Here is a 17263-nt window from a genome sequence, read left to right as displayed (position 1 = left end):
TATATACGGATAGTACACAGGCATATATCTATATACTGATAGCACACAGGCATATATCTATATACGGATAGTACACAGGCATATATCTATATACGGATAGTACACAGGCATATATCTATATACGGATAGTACACAGGCATATATCTATATACTGATAGTACACAGGCATATATCTAAATACTGATAGTACACAGGCATATATCTATATACGGATAGTACACAGGCATATATCTATATACTGATAGTACACAGGCATATATCTATATACTGATAGTACACAGGCATATATCTATATACGGATAGCACAAAGGCATATATCTATATACGGATAGTACACAGGCATATATCTATATACGGATAGTACACAGGCATATATCTATATACTGATAGCACACAGGCATATATCTATATACGGATAGTACACAGGCATATATCTATATACGGATAGTACACAGGCATATATCTATATACGGATAGTACACAGGCATATATCTATATACGGATAGTACACAGGCATATATCTATATACGGATAGTACACAGGCATATATCTATATACTGATAGCACACAGGCATATATCTATATACTGATAGTACACAGGCATATATCTATATACTGATAGCACACAGGCATATATCAGATAGTACACAGGCATATATCTATATACTGATAGTACACAGGCATATATCTATATACTGATATCACACAGGCATATATCTATATACGCATAGCACACAGGCATATATCTATATACTGATAGTACACAGGCATATATCTATATACGGATAGTACACAGGCATATATCTATATACTGATAGTACACAGGCATATATCTATATACGGATAGTACACAGGCATATATCTATATACGGATAGCACACAGGCATATATCTATATACGGATAGTACACAGGCATATATCTATATACTGTTAGTACACAGGCATATATCTATATACTGATAGTACACAGGCATATATCTATATACTGATAGTACACAGGCATATATCTATATACTGATAGTACACAGGCACATATCTATATACTGATAGTACACAGGCATATATCTATATACTGATAGCACACAGGCATATATCTATATACGGATAGCACACAGGCATATATCTATATACTGATAGCACACAGGCATATATCTATATACTGATAGCACACAGGCATATATCTATATACGGATAGTACACTGGCATATATCTATATACTGATAGCACACAGGCATATATCTATATACTGATAATACACAGGCATATATCTATATACTGATAGTACACAGGCATATATCTATATACTGACAGTACACAGGCATATATCTATATACGGATAGTACACAGGCATATATCTATATACGGATAGTACACAGGCACATATCTATATACTGATAGTACACAGGCATATATCTATATACTGATAGCACACAGGCATATATCTATATACTGATAGTACACAGGCATATATCTATATACGGATAGCACACAGGCATATATCTATATACGGATAGTACACAGGCATATATCTATATACGGATAGTACACAGGCATATATCTATATACTGATAGCACACAGGCATATATCTATATACGGATAGTACACAGGCATATATCTATATACGGATAGTACACAGGCATATATCTATATACGGATAGTACACAGGCATATATCTATATACGGATAGTACACAGGCATATATCTATATACTGATAGTACACAGGCATATATCTATATACTGATAGTACACAGGCATATATCTATATACGGATAGTACACAGGCATATATCTATATACTGATAGTACACAGGCATATATCTATATACGGATAGTACACAGGCATATATCTATATACGGATAGCACACAGGCATATATCTATATACGGATAGTACACAGGCATATATCTATATACTGATAGTACACAGGCATATATCTATATACTGATAGTACACAGGCATATATCTATATACGGATAGTACACAGGCATATATCTATATACTGATAGTACACAGGCATATATCTATATACTGATAGTACACAGGCATATATCTATATACTGATAGCACACAGGCATATATCTATATACGGATAGCACACAGGCATATATCTATATACTGATAGCACACAGGCATATATCTATATACTGATAGCACACAGGCATATATCTATATACGGATAGTACACTGGCATATATCTATATACTGATAGCACACAGGCATATATCTATATACTGATAATACACAGGCATATATCTATATACTGATAGTACACAGGCATATATCTATATACTGACAGTACACAGGCATATATCTATATACGGATAGTACACAGGCATATATCTATATACGGATAGTACACAGGCACATATCTATATACTGATAGTACACAGGCATATATCTATATACTGATAGCACACAGGCATATATCTATATACTGATAGCACACAGGCAGATATCTATATACTGATAGTACACAGGCATATATCTATATACTGATAGTACACAGGCATATATCTATATACGGATAGTACACAGGCATATATCTATATACTGATAGCACACAGGCATATATCTATATACGGATAGTACACAGGCATATATCTATATACGGATAGCACACAGGCATATATCTATATACTGATAGTACACAGGCATATATCTATATACTGATAGCACACAGGCATATATCTATATACTGATAGTACACAGGCATATATCTATATACGGATAGCACACAGGCATATATCTATATACGGATAGTACACAGGCATATATCTATATACTGATAGTACACAGGCATATATCTATATACTGATAGCACACAGGCATATATCTATATACTGATAGTACACAGGCATATATCTATATACGGATAGCACACAGGCATATATCTATATACGGATAGTACGCAGGCATATATCTATATACGGATAGCACACAGGCATATATCTATATACTGATAGTACACAGGCATATATCTATATACTGATAGTACACAGGCATATATCTATATACTGATAGTACACAGGTATATATCTATATACTGATAGTACACAGGCATATATCTATATACTGATAGCACACAGGCATATATCTATATACGGATAGCACACAGGCATATATCTATATACTGATAGCACACAGGCATATATCTATATACTGATAGCACACAGGCATATATCTATATACGGATAGTACACTGGCATATATCTATATACTGATAGCACACAGGCATATATCTCTATACTGATAGTACACAGGCATATATCTATATACTGATAGTACACAGGCATATATCTATATACTGATAGTACACAGGCATATATCTATATACGGATAGAACACAGGCATATATCTATATACTGATAGTACACAGGCATATATCTATATACTGATAGTACACAGGCATATATCTATATACTGATAGTACACAGGCATATATCTATATACTGATAGTACACAGGCATATATCTATATACGGATAGAACACAGGCATATATCTATATACGGATAGTACACAGGCATATATCTATATACTGATAGTACACAGGCATATATCTATACACTGATAGCACACAGGCATATATCTATATACTGATAGTACACAGGCATATATCTATATACTTATAGCACACAGGCATATATCTATATACGGATAGTACACAGGCATATATCTATATACTGATAGCACACAGGCATATATCTATATACTGATAGTACACAGGCATATATCTATATACGGATAGCACACAGGCATATATCTATATACTGATAGCACACAGGCATATATCTATATAAGGATAGCACACAGGCATATATCTATATACTGATAGTACACAGGCATATATCTATATACGGATAGCACACAGGCATATATCTATATACGGATAGCACACAGGCATATATCTATATACGGATAGCACACAGGCATATATCTATATACGGATAGTACACAGGCATATATCTATATACGGATAGTACACAGGCATATATCTATATACGGATAGTACACAGGCATATATCTATATATGGATAGTACACAGGCATATATCTATATACGGATGGTACACAGGCATATATCTATATACGGATAGCACACAGGCATATATCTATATACGGATAGTACACAGGCATATATCTATATACTGATAGCACACAGGCATATATCTATATACGGATAGCACACAGGCATATATCTATATACGGATAGTACACAGGCATATATCTATATACTGATAGTACACAGGCATATATCCATATACTGATAGTACACAGGCATATATCTATATACGGATAGTACACAGGCATATATCAGATAGTACACAGGCATATATCTATATACGGATAGCACACAGGCATATATCTATATACGGATAGCACACAGGCATATATCTATATACGGATAGCACACAGGCATATATCTATATACGGATAGCACACAGGCATATATCTATATACGGATAGTACACAGGCATATATGTATATACTGATAGCACACAGGAATATATCTATATACTGATAGTACACAGGCATATATCTATATACGGATAGTACACAGGCATATATCTATATACGGATAGTACACAGGCATATATCTATATACTGATAGTACACAGGCACATATCTATATACTGATAGTACACAGGCATATATCTATATACTGATAGTACACAGGCATATATCTATATATGGATAGCACACAGGCATATATCTATATACGGATAGTACACAGGCATATATCTATATACTGATAGCACACAGGCATATATCTATATACGGATAGCACACAGGCATATATCTATATACGGATAGTACACAGGCATATATCTATATACGGATAGCACACAGGCATATATCTATATACGAATAGTACACAGGCATATATCTATATACGGATAGCACACAGGCATATATCTATATACGGATAGTACACAGGCATATATCTATATACTGATAGTACACAGGCATATATCTATATACTGATAGTACACAGGCATATATCTATATACGGATAGTACACAGGCATATATCTATATACTGATAGCACACAGGCATATATCTATATACTGATAGTACACAGGCATATATCTATATGCCAGTACATTAGCCTGTGTACAAATAGTACACAGGCAGTTGTTAGGACATACCTAAGTATGCCCTAACAACAGGAAATATGGTAGGACAGCCCTGGGGTCCTTCAATAGACCCTGGGCTGTCTGCCAATATATGGTATGGCCCTCGATCGCGTCACAGGAATTCCCTGTGACGCGATCCAGGTGCATCCCCCCTCCTCACTTTCCCCTGAATGCTGCAGTCAGCTGTGATCGCAGCATTCAGAGGAATAACGGCGGAGATGAGAGGTTTCTCTGATCTCCACCGTTATAGAGCGGGGCTGCGGCTGTGTAATACAGTCATTGCCCCGCTCCAGAAGAGGCTGGACGCAGCTGCAGGCTTAAGGGAAGCCGACATGACCGTCCTGGTAGGGAAAGGGTTAATGTTATGAGGTGAGGGAAAGTTGAAGGAGCTGAAGGAGGGACGGGGAGGAGTTAAGGGGGGCGGGGGGGGGGCCGTTACTGCGCTTCCCGCTGTTTCTCGGCATTGATCCGGAAGCAGCGGGAGGAGTAACACACATTAAGCAAAGCTCCCACCCTCCCTCCCTTGTTTTGCTACTCCTTAGGTCGTATGTACGTCCGTCTATGAGCGTTGTGTTTTATTTTGTGTGCTTATTTAACATGTTTTTCTTTTTTCCGGAGTAGGTTCTGTTGTCATGGCAGCTGGCGGGGGGAGTCCTTGAGGCCAGTCAGTACAAAATGGTGGGGGGGTCGCATCGGGGGTATGCGTCCCCCAAAAAAGGTACATGGTTGAAGACTTCATCGGGTGTTATCCCTTTGAAGTGGTCTTCTGGTAGAAGGTATGTCACTTGAAGGCTTCATCGGGTGTTATCCCTTTGAAGTGGACTTCTAGTGGTCGGTATATCACTTGAGGGCTTCATCGGGTGTTATCCCCTTGAAGTGGACTTCTAGTGGTTGGAGCCATCTGCAGAGGTGAACGGTGCTTCCGAGCTGGTTTACGGCTGGAGGTAATTAGTGGTTTGCAGATGGCTAATTCGGTGTGTTCTTGAAAGGAACATCTGAAGGGGCTTCAAGGACTTCCTCTGCTCGGGTTAATGTTAACGTTTAATTGTTATTTATGAATCTGACCCATGTTGGGTCATGTGAATTATTAGGAGGAATTCTCTGGTGGATTCCTAACTAGTTATCCGAATGTTTCGGATTTAAATTGTTTTTATAAAACTGTGAAATTAATAAACGGCTGCTGTGGCCATTTCACATCCAACCTCGGTGTCATGTGTCGTTACTAAATGGGGGTGGGGGATAGTATGGTTTAAGGTTAACACACGACTCTACCTAGGCAGGTCATGACATTAAGTGCACACGCGGTCAGCATGAGGTGATGCGGCCGGCGCTGCACTAATGAGCGGTGGTTCAGACACCAAAGACAGAACATGGGGGTGTTTTGCAGTACGGCCGCCATGTTCTGTTTTCAGTGCCGCCGCTCATTAGTCCAGCGCTGGCCGCATCGCATCATCCTCGCGGCGCGCACTTGTCAGGACTCAGGAGCGGGGTAATGGCTGTATCACACAGCCGCAGCCCCGCTGTCATTCATCATGTATTACTATACTTAGCTGTGTGGCTCGAACCATTTGGGGATGCACAGTATCGAAGTTTCGATGCATTGTGCATCCCTAGTAAGTAGTGCCACAAATACCCCCTTGCCGCACAGCCCCCTTGTAGGTAGTGCCACACAGATCCCTTGTAGTGCCACACACCCCCTTGTAGTTAGTTCCACACAGATCCCTTGTAGTGCCACACACCCCCTTGTAGGTAGTGCCACACAGCCCCCGTGTAGGTAGTGCCACACAGCCCCCGTGTAGGTAGTGCCACACAGCCCCCGTGTAGGTAGTGCCACACAGCTCCCGTGTAGGTAGCACTCCCTTCCTGTAGATAGCGCCACTGTAGCTCCCTGTGGCTGGGGATTCCGCTCCTTGACGGAGCGCTTGATTTCTTTGTCCATATATGAACAGTGACATCGGGCAACTAACTCCTGAAGCGGAATCCCTGTCCTCAGCATTGCAGACGCTGTGACCGGGGATTCCACTCCAGGAGAAGCCCCTGATGTCTCTGTCCATTTAGTCGGGGGGTGCCATCTACAGGGGTTCTGCAAAAAAAAATCTCCTCCTCACATCCACTTCGCGCTATGAGGAGGAGGAGGGAAAGCACGTCCAGGCAGTTGTCCAGAGGAGTGTCGCGGCCCCCCTGGAGGGTTCTCATGGGAACCTCATGTTGGGAACCACCAGCCTAGTAGATCGCAGAGCAGGGAGATACCTCCCTGCTCCGCTATAGTGTTGAATAGTATCTGCGTCCTTAGCAGAGCCGTATTTACAGCTCACGCTGCCCTAGGCACTAAGCCTGAATATACCCCCATTACAGGCCTATTTAGCTTAGCCAATTATCATCATGATTCGCTCCTTTCTGACCAATTATAATGATATTTGGTCAGTGTTAATAAAGGAGAAGATCAATGATAAAAACTTTGCTTATCGTTAATCTCAAATGAGAAAAAAAAAGGTAATACACCCGGCCGTAGTCATAGCGATGCGTATTCTGTTCTGAGCGCTGCCCCGCCTCCAGGGATGACGATGCATCCCATGTGACAGCTGCAGCCAATCAAAGGCCAATCAAAGGCTGCAGCGGTCACATGGACTACAGCGTCATCGCAGGAGGCGGGGCTACGCTCAGAGAGGGACTACGGCCGGGAGCATTAGCTTTTTTAAATTTATTTCTGCAGTCTTTCCGCTAAAAAAACTGCACCAAAATTTGGTGCTGTTTTTCAGGTAAAATTCCCTGCGGTTCTCAGGACGTATACACTGTGTAGTTTTACGTATCCGCCCTGTGTGCTCCTACCGTTATAATCAAGTTGCTCTCCCCTTACAAATATTATCTTTAAGGCCTCATGCACACGACCGTAGCCGTGTGTACGGCCGTGATTTTCGGGTCGGCCGGCTGCGGCCCGTAAATCGCGAGACATGCACATGGCCACCGTCATTGTTTTGAATGAGCCCGGACCGCAGAAGATGTCTGTAATAGGACATGCCCGTTCTTTCTGCCGTGCGGGTTCCCGGGCCACGCACAGACCGTAAAGACTACGGTCGTGTGCATGGCCCCATAGAAAAGAATGGGGCCGCAATTCTCCCGTGGATTTCCGGGGGAATTGCGGCCGCAAAAACACGTTTGTGTGCATAGGGCCTAAGGGCTTATTCAGACGAATGGGATCTACGTCCATGCAACGCGCATTATTTTCACACGCGTGGCACGGACCTATATTAGTCTATGGGGCCGTGCAGACATGTGCGTGATTTTTATGCAGCGTTGGTCCGCTGCGTAAAAGTCACGACATGTCCGTTCTTTGAACGTTTTTCGCGCATCACGCACCCATTGAAGTCACGCTGCCGCACATCATATGCTGCTGCCGCACGGAGCTGTCAAGTGCATTTTGCGCAGGCAAAAGGCCGCGTTTTTTTCGTGCGCAAAAGGCACACGCTCGTGTGAACCCAGCCTAAGGGTAAGGCCACACAGAGCGCCCTGACACGGTCGCAACGCAGCTAACAACCACGCCGGCACCATGTTCAGTGCGGCTGTCAAACAGCCTGTTAGTGGCCGCACGTATTCCGGTTACATTCGCACGCGCACTGCCGCTCCATTCATTCTCTATGGGAGCGCCGGAGATAGCCGAGTGCAGTGTTCTGCTTTTTCCGGCGCTCCCATAGAGAATGGATAGGGGGTAAGTTGTTGTAATTTGCAAAATTGTGCGGCCATAAAGTGTGTATTAATTCATGGCCGCACGATTTTGCAGATAAAGGGACGGTTTACCCGCGTTAACGTGCGGCCATGAATTAATACAATACAGAAGTCCCCCTCCCCACAAAATACATGTATAAAGAATCCCCCCACACTCCTATAGCATTTAGGGCAATGTCCCCTCCCCCACAAAATCCATCTTTGCAAAAAAAAATCCATCCTGTTACCCATCACATAAAGCCCCCTCTTTCCTCCTCCCTCACACAGCACATAAATAAACACAGATTAACCTAAAGCTGCTGCTCTTACCTGACACCGGAGCTCCGTGGAGGAGTGTTCACTGTGGCAGCAGCACAGCAGGAAGGAGCTGCGTGTGACACTGCAGTACAGGCTGTGCCGATTGGTGGAGCAGACAGAAGCACCTGTCGTGAGTTTTACGCAGTTGTCACGCAGTTTGTGTTTGCGGTGGAGAGAGGAGGGGGGGCCTGTAATTTAGAGACCCCACTCTCCTCTCTCGACCACAGACAGTACAATACAACAATGTATATATATTTATATATATTTATAATATAAACTTAGACTTGCAGCTTTGATCGCTGCTCGAGTACATTACACTACCTACGTAGGGCAGATTCAGACGAACGTTGCGTGTGTCATCCGTGTATGATGCGCGGCTGCGTGAATTTCGCGCAGCCGCCATCATAGAGATGAGGCTAGTCGACGCCCGTCACTGTCCAAGGTGCTGAAAGAGCTAACTGATCGGCAGTAACTCTTTCAGCACCCTCGACAGTGAATGCCGAACACAATATACAGCAACCTGTTAAAAAAATGAAAAAGTTCGTACTTACCGAGAACTTCCCGGCCGTTGCCTTGGTGACGCGCCTCTCTTGACATCGGGCCCCACCTCCCTGGATGACGCGGCAGTCCATGTGACCGCTGCAGCCTGTGCTTGGCCTGTGATTGGCTGGAGCTGTCACTTGTACTGAATTGTCATCCCAGGAGGTCAGACTGGAGGAAGAAGCCGGGAGTTATCGGTAAGTCAGAACTTGTTCTTTTTTACAGGTTCATGTTTATTGGGATCGGTAGTCACTGTCCATGGTGCTGAAACAGTTTAACTCTTTCAGCACCCTGGACAGTGACTATCTCCTGACGTCGCGTACCGGAATTTTTTTGCCGGGTTCGGCCAAAACGAGTTCGGCCGAACCCGGTGAAGTTCGGTTCGATTGTCCGGGTTCGCTCATCTCAAAGATACTCCATTTGGTGCTTTTCTGTTTACATTCATCCTTTTGACAGCTGGTGCGCTGTTTCAGTCGGTTCACACGGAAGTGCTTCTGTGCGACCTGCGTGGTTTTCACGCACCCATTGACTTCAATGGGTGCGTGATGCGCAAAATATGCGGAGATATTGAACATGTCGCGCTTTTTACGCAGCTGACAAACGCTGCGCAAAAAGCACGGACTGTCTGTACTGCCCCATAGACTTGTATTAGTCTGTGCGTGGCGCGTGAAAACCACGCGGCCCGCACGGACCGAATACACGTTCGTGTGAATCCCCCCTAACTGTCATTGTGACGTGACAGCCACACTGACAGGAAGCCTCGGAGGACCGGCCGGAGGTTGCTCCTCCGGGGCTTCCATACGTGGCAACCCGCAGGTCATTGTCTGGCCTCCGATTGCTACGACAAGCATCGGCAGTCCCCACAATCACTTAGTGGGGGCTGCCGATGTGCTTCAAACACCTTAAATGCGACGATCGCAATCAGTCGCCGCATTTATGGGGTTATTTGCCGAAATCTGCGGCGATGGTCCGCTGACCGGCAAGACTGGAGTGTCAGCTGTCAGGGACAGCTGACCTCCCGGTTCCCGTACATTGTCCGTTAGGACAGAGTGCGCTGGGAACCGCTCCGCAACTGTACGTACTGGTGCGGGAAGCAAGCCTCTGCAGGACGTACAGTTGCGGCGCAGCGCGTGAAGAGGTTAAAAAATATAATATTACAGGTTATGAGTCCTAGATTCTGGAGATTGGACGTTGATCCCGGGATTTATTCTGATTGCCATATTTAGAGACAGGGTAGAATTTCCCCCCAAATGAAGTAATTGGCATCAACCTCATGGGGTTTTTTATCTTCCTCTGGATCATCACGGTTGGATTATAGGTTGGACTTGATGGACCGGCGTCTTTTTTCAATCTTATCAACTATGTATCAAAATAATGCGAAATATTTGGGCGGAATGATGATTTATTAATGAAACTAGATGTAACGTGATGACAGCAGTTCCAGCTGGATAAGGAAACTTCTCCCAGAAATAATGCAAACGCTGTAAAAGCCTGATAGGCCGGTATCGATGATAATATCTGTTGGACAAAATGAAAATATAAGTCATTCTGAACAAAACAATGAAAATTAAAGATTTTATGATAATTTGGAAAACTAAAGCCTTGATTCTGATTTGTGGCGAATAAATAAGTACCAGAATGTATAATATCGATCCCTATAGTGTCACGGATCATTAGCCTGTATATTGCTTGCAAAAACATTATTACCTTACATTAACTAAATATCAGTATATTTCACAAAGAATTTGAATGTATGCAACAAGATGGAGTCTGCATAAGGAACACACCTATGGAAGACACCGCCCCTGGAATGCAAGAGGAGGGTACAGATGAACTCACAACTGGATAGAGCCAATGGGGCTTAAGCACGTCCCACATCTCTAGGGAGGAAACTTGTAATTCTTTGTTTAATAAAGTTCAGTTGTACTTCCTACTTCACTGAGGGAAGATCTTTACCAACAACTCTGTCTGGTATATTTCTTCCATGCATGCCCTCAGTTTCCAATTTACAGAGGTGGTTATTCGGTGTAGAATAACAGGGAAAAGGAACCCTGACAATAGCATGCAGTTGCATATATCACCTATTGACCCCAATTGTAGAAAAATAAAATGTTTGCAGTATCCCTTAGTATCAAAAAGCATGATCAACGACGTACTTCACTACAGTACTAAAAAGAATGACAACATATACGTAGTCTCCGAATATATGACGAAAGGCATACATTGAACCCGCGATAGGCCATGGATACGTTTGTCATATACGTCTGTAGCATTTCCTGGCATATATATATATATATATATATATATATATATAAGGCGTGGTGTGAATATAGTATAACTATGTATAGTAGAATTAAAGGATGTTGAGGTTGATATCAGACGATCACACTGATCAGAAATGATAGAAATATATTTAGAATAGAATTTTCCCAAAATTCATTTCGGGTCCATTTTGATCAAATAGGGCCGTTTGATTCCGTCTAAATAAATTTTGCCGAGAACCGCAAGTGCCCTGATTGCACTGAAAACTCGTGTTTGACTCTTTGATGTCTTCTAGGACTGTTTCCAAACCTGTAGCATTTTCTGGTTTGGCATTTTATATAATTGGCTGCGCTAGACGGAGTGGTAACCGCAGTGCATTTTGGGATGGCTGTCTGCAAGTTATTATGGGGAAGCCTGCCTAGGGTCATTGGATCCTTATTCTAAATTGTAAAATGGCGGCCGTCACTATGCGGGGGCTGCCACTTTGACATGATTCGTGCACTGTGAACCCCAAAAGTTTACAATTTTGGTCAATCGGTACCTTTGCCAAATTTCGACCGAGTTCGATTCATGTATTCAAGGAACAGAGGGAGACGTAGTTGTGTCATCATCATGTTTCAGGTGTTATTTTCTCGCCCACTAAAGGGCTCTCTGGCCCATACATAGACACCAGAATGGCACATGGGAGGGTCAGGGCCCTGATAGAGGTTTTGCTTTATGTACCAGGAGCTTCAAGTTAAGGCTCTGAAGTTCTTGGATGGTGCGCCAATTTATTTTGTGGATTGTAATACAACAATAATTATGAACCATGGAAATCATTATCAATCCTTTATATGCCATAAAGTAGGCAGTGGGAAGCACTGGTCAGGCCCTCTGTTTACTGGCCCATTGTGCAGCTGCCTATATGGTACAGTATCCCATATAGAGCCCCAGTGCAGCTACATATATGTTACATTATGTCCTATAGAGCCCCTATGCAGCATATATGGTCCCGTATAGTATGGTCCCTACAGAGCTCCTATGCAGCATATATGCTCCCGTATAGTATGGACCCTACAGAGCTCCTATGGTTCAGTATATTCACTCCTGATAACAATACAGTAATAATAATGATACTATAGAGGGTAAAAGTCGCACTCACTTCATGAATCCATATGAGGCTTTTCTGGAGCCAAGACACTTCTTCCTCTACAGGTGGAGCTGGTGTTGGAGTCACCTGTAGTAATATAGTTATTTTATACATTTCATTATAGTTATTTTATACATTTCTGTAATAACAGGGATAGGGAAACAGACAAGTGAGCCCTAATCTACCCGCCACTCAGTCCCTGCCTACTTGCAACGACCCGCTCTAGGCGACAGGGTACAACTGGGCGACGGTCCCTACACTCAGTAAGTGCACGACAGACAACCAGACAAGGAAACACAGAACAAAGGGAAACGGGGCAGTTGCCCACGGCAACACCGTGAGCAACAAGAGTAGAAAACGAGCAGAGTCAAACCAGGAGAGTACGAGGTTCCAAACGCAGAGCAGGAGAGTAGTGAACAAGCCGAGTCAAACCAGGAGTGTACGAGGTACCAAATGCAGAGCAGAAGAGTAGTCAGTAAGCCAGGGTCAATACGAAGCAGGGACAAGTAGTTCAAGAAGCTGCAGCAGGGCCAGGAACAAAACGAGAAGAATCACAAGCAAGGAGGAACAGGAAAGGCAGGAATAAATAGACAGAGGGCGGGAGCTAGCTCCGTCTGGCCAGGCTGTGATAGGCTCTCCCACTCCTAAGCCTGCCATCCTGAGTGGTGGAAGATGGAGTCAGTCTCACAGACATAGAAGCAGGTGCAGACTGATTACCTATGGGCGTGGATACAGAAGCTGTGCCTGGCAGATCCTTAACAATTTCATTATAGTTATTTTTTACATTTCATTATAGTTATTTTATACATTTCATTATAGTTATTTTATACATTTCATTATAGTTATTTTATACATTTCATTATAGTTATTTTATCACTCTCAGTAAGTCAGTAGGAGGATTGAACTATCACCGGCTCCTATATATCTCACTGATGGATTGTAATTGAACAATTATTATCTAGTAGTCAGTAGGAAGCACTGTTATTTTCTATTTAAGATGCTGGTGGGCCCTCTGTTTACAGCGCCCTGTACAGCTGTACATGTAATACAGTATGCCCCATAGAACCCCTATGCAGCAGCATATACAGCGAAGGAAATAAGTATTTGATCCCTTGCTGATTTTGTAAGTTTGCCCACTGTCAAAGACATGAACAGTCTAGAATTTTTAGGATAGGTTAATTTTACCAGTGAGAGATAGATTATATAAAAAAAAAAATAGAAAATCACATAGTCAAAATGATATATATTTATTTACATTGTGCACAGAGAAATAAGTATTTGATCCCTTTGGCAAACAAGACTTAATATTTGGTGGCAAAACCCTTGTTGGCAAGCACAGCAGTCAGACGTTTTCTGTAGTTGATGATGAGGTTTGCACACATGTTAGATGAAATTTTGGCCCACTCCTCTTTGCAGATCATCTGTAAATCATTAAGATTTCGAGGCTGTCGCTTGGCAACTCGGATCTTCAGCTCCCTCCAGTGGCGTAACTACCGCCGTAGCAGCCGTAGCGACTGCTATGGGGCCCGCGGCATGAGGGGGCCCGTCTTGCCCGCCGGCACGGGCCCCCACCATTGCTGCAGGCTCCGCTAGTAGCCGCTATGGCTGCTACAGCGCGACGCCACTGAACACTACGGCAGAGCAGGGAGGTATCTCCCCGCTCTGCCATTAAACAAAAGACATGTATCCCCTATCCACAGGATATCCACAGGATAGGGTATACATGTGTGATCGCTGGCATTGATAGGGAGAACGGGGGACTGAAAGTCCCATGAAGTTCTCCATGACTAACCTCGGACTTCCAGGGTCTGCGTCGGCAGCTCCATAGAAATGAATGGAGCGCCGGTCACGCTTGTGCGCATGCGTGACCAGCGCTCCTTTCATTTTTATTGAGCTGCCGACACAGACGCCGGAAGTCAGAGGTTAGTAATGGAGAACTTTGGGGGGACTTTCAGTCCGCCGTTCTCCCTATCGCTGCCAGCGATCACACATGTATCCCCTATCCTGTGGATAGGGGATGCATGTTATTTGTAGGACACACTATAGGTCGCATTTATTTTGGGGGGCTGTATGGCGTTCCCTACAGGGGGGGGCGCTGTATGGTGTTCCCTACAGGGGGGGCTGTATGGCGTTCCCTACAGGGGGGGCTGTATGGCGTTCCCTACAGGGGGGGACTGTATGGCGTTCCCTGCAGGGGGGGACGCTGTATGGCGTTCACTGCAGGGGGGGCTGTATGGCGTTCCCTACAGGGGGGGCTGTATGGCGTTCCCTACAGGGGAGGCTGTATGGCGTTCCCTACAGTGGGGGCTGTATTGCGTTCCCTACAGGGGGGGCTGTATGGCATTCCCTACAGGGGGGGCTGTATGGCGTTCCCTACAGGGGGGCTGTATGGTGTTCCCTACAGGGGGGCTGTATGGCGTTCTCTACAGTGGGGGCTGTATGGCCTTAGCGCCATACAGCCCCCTCTGTAGATAACGCCATACAGTCCCCCCTTTAGATAACGCCACACAGCCACCCTTGTAGATAACGCCACACAGTCCCCCCTGTTGATAACGCCACACAGTCCCCCCTGTAGATAACGCCACACAGTCCCCCATTCTCCCTATCGCTGCCAGCGATCACACATGTATCCCCTATCCTGTGGATAGGGGATGCATGTTATTTGTAGGACACACTATAGGTCATATTTTTTTTGTGGGGGGCTGTATGGCGTTCCCTACAGGGGGGGGCTGTATGGCGTTCCCTACAGGGGGGGCTGTATGGCGTTCCCTACAGGGGGGACTGTATGGCGTTCCCTGCAGGGGGGTGCTGTATGGCGTTCCCTGCAGGGGAGGGCTGTATGGCGTTCCCTACAGGGGGGGGGCTGTATGGCGTTCCCTACAGGGGAGGCTGTATGGCGTTCCCTACAGGGGGGGCTGTATGGCGTTCCCTACAGGGGGGCTGTATGGCGTTCCCTACAGGGGGGGCTGTATGGCGTTCCCTACAGGGGTGGCTGTATGGCGTTCCCTACAGGGGGGGCTGTATGGCGTTCCCTACAGGGGGGGCTGTATGGCGTTCTCTACAGTGGGGGCTGTATGGCGTTAGCGCCATACAGCCCCCTCTGTAGATAACGCCATACAGTCCCCCTGTAGATAATGCCATACAGTCCCCCTGTTGATAACGCCATACAGTCCCCCCTGTAGATAACGCCACACAGCCCCCCCTGTAGATAACGCCACACAGTCCCCCCTGTAGATAACGCCACACAGTCCCCCCTGTAGATAACGCCACACAGTCCCCTCTGTAGATAACGCCACACAGTCTTCCTCTGTAGATAACGCCTTACAGTCCCCCTCTTTAGATAACGCCATACAGTCTACAGGGGGGGCTGTATGGCATTATCTACAGGGGGGGGCGCTGTATGGCGTTATCTTCGGGGGGGGCTCTGTATGGCGTTATCTACAGGGGGGACTGTATGGCGTTATCTACAGGGGGGGCTGTAAAAAAGGCACTATCTACAAGGGGGGGTTGTGTGACACCCAGGGGAGGGGGGGGCCCTGTCAAAAGTTTGCTATGAGGCCCAGTCTTTCCTAGTTACGCCCCTGGCTCCCTCCATAAGGTTTCGATGGGATTAAGGTCTGGAGACTGGCTAGGCCACTCCATGACCTTAATGTGCTTCTTTTTGAGCCACTCCTTTGTCGCCTTGGCTGTATGTTTCGGGTCATTGTCGTGCTGGAAGACCCAGCCACGAGCCATTTTTAATGTCCTGGTGGAGGGAAGGAGGTTGTCACTCAGGATTTGACGGTACATGGCTCCATCCATTCTCCCATTGATGCGGTGAAGTAGTCCTGTGCCCTTAGCAGAGAAACACCCCCAAAATATAATGTTTCCACCTCCATGCTTGACAGTGGGGACGGTCTTCTTTGGGTCATAGGCAGCATTTCTCTTCCTCCAAACATGACAAGTTGAGTTAATGCCAAAGAGCTCAATTTTAGTCTCATCTGACCTCAGCACCTTCACCCAATCACTCTTAGAATCATCCAGATGTTCATTTGCAAACTTCAGACGGGCCTGTACATGTGCCTTCTTGAGCAGGGGGACCTTGCGGGCCCTGCAAGATTTTAATCCATTACAGCGTAATGTGTTACCAATGGTTTTCTTGGTGACTGTGGTCCCAGCTGCCTTGAGATCATTAAC

Source organism: Rhinoderma darwinii, chromosome 5 (assembly GCF_050947455.1).
Source record: "Rhinoderma darwinii isolate aRhiDar2 chromosome 5, aRhiDar2.hap1, whole genome shotgun sequence".
Taxonomy (NCBI): Eukaryota; Metazoa; Chordata; class Amphibia; order Anura; family Rhinodermatidae; genus Rhinoderma; species Rhinoderma darwinii.
This window is presented reverse-complemented; position numbering follows the sequence as displayed.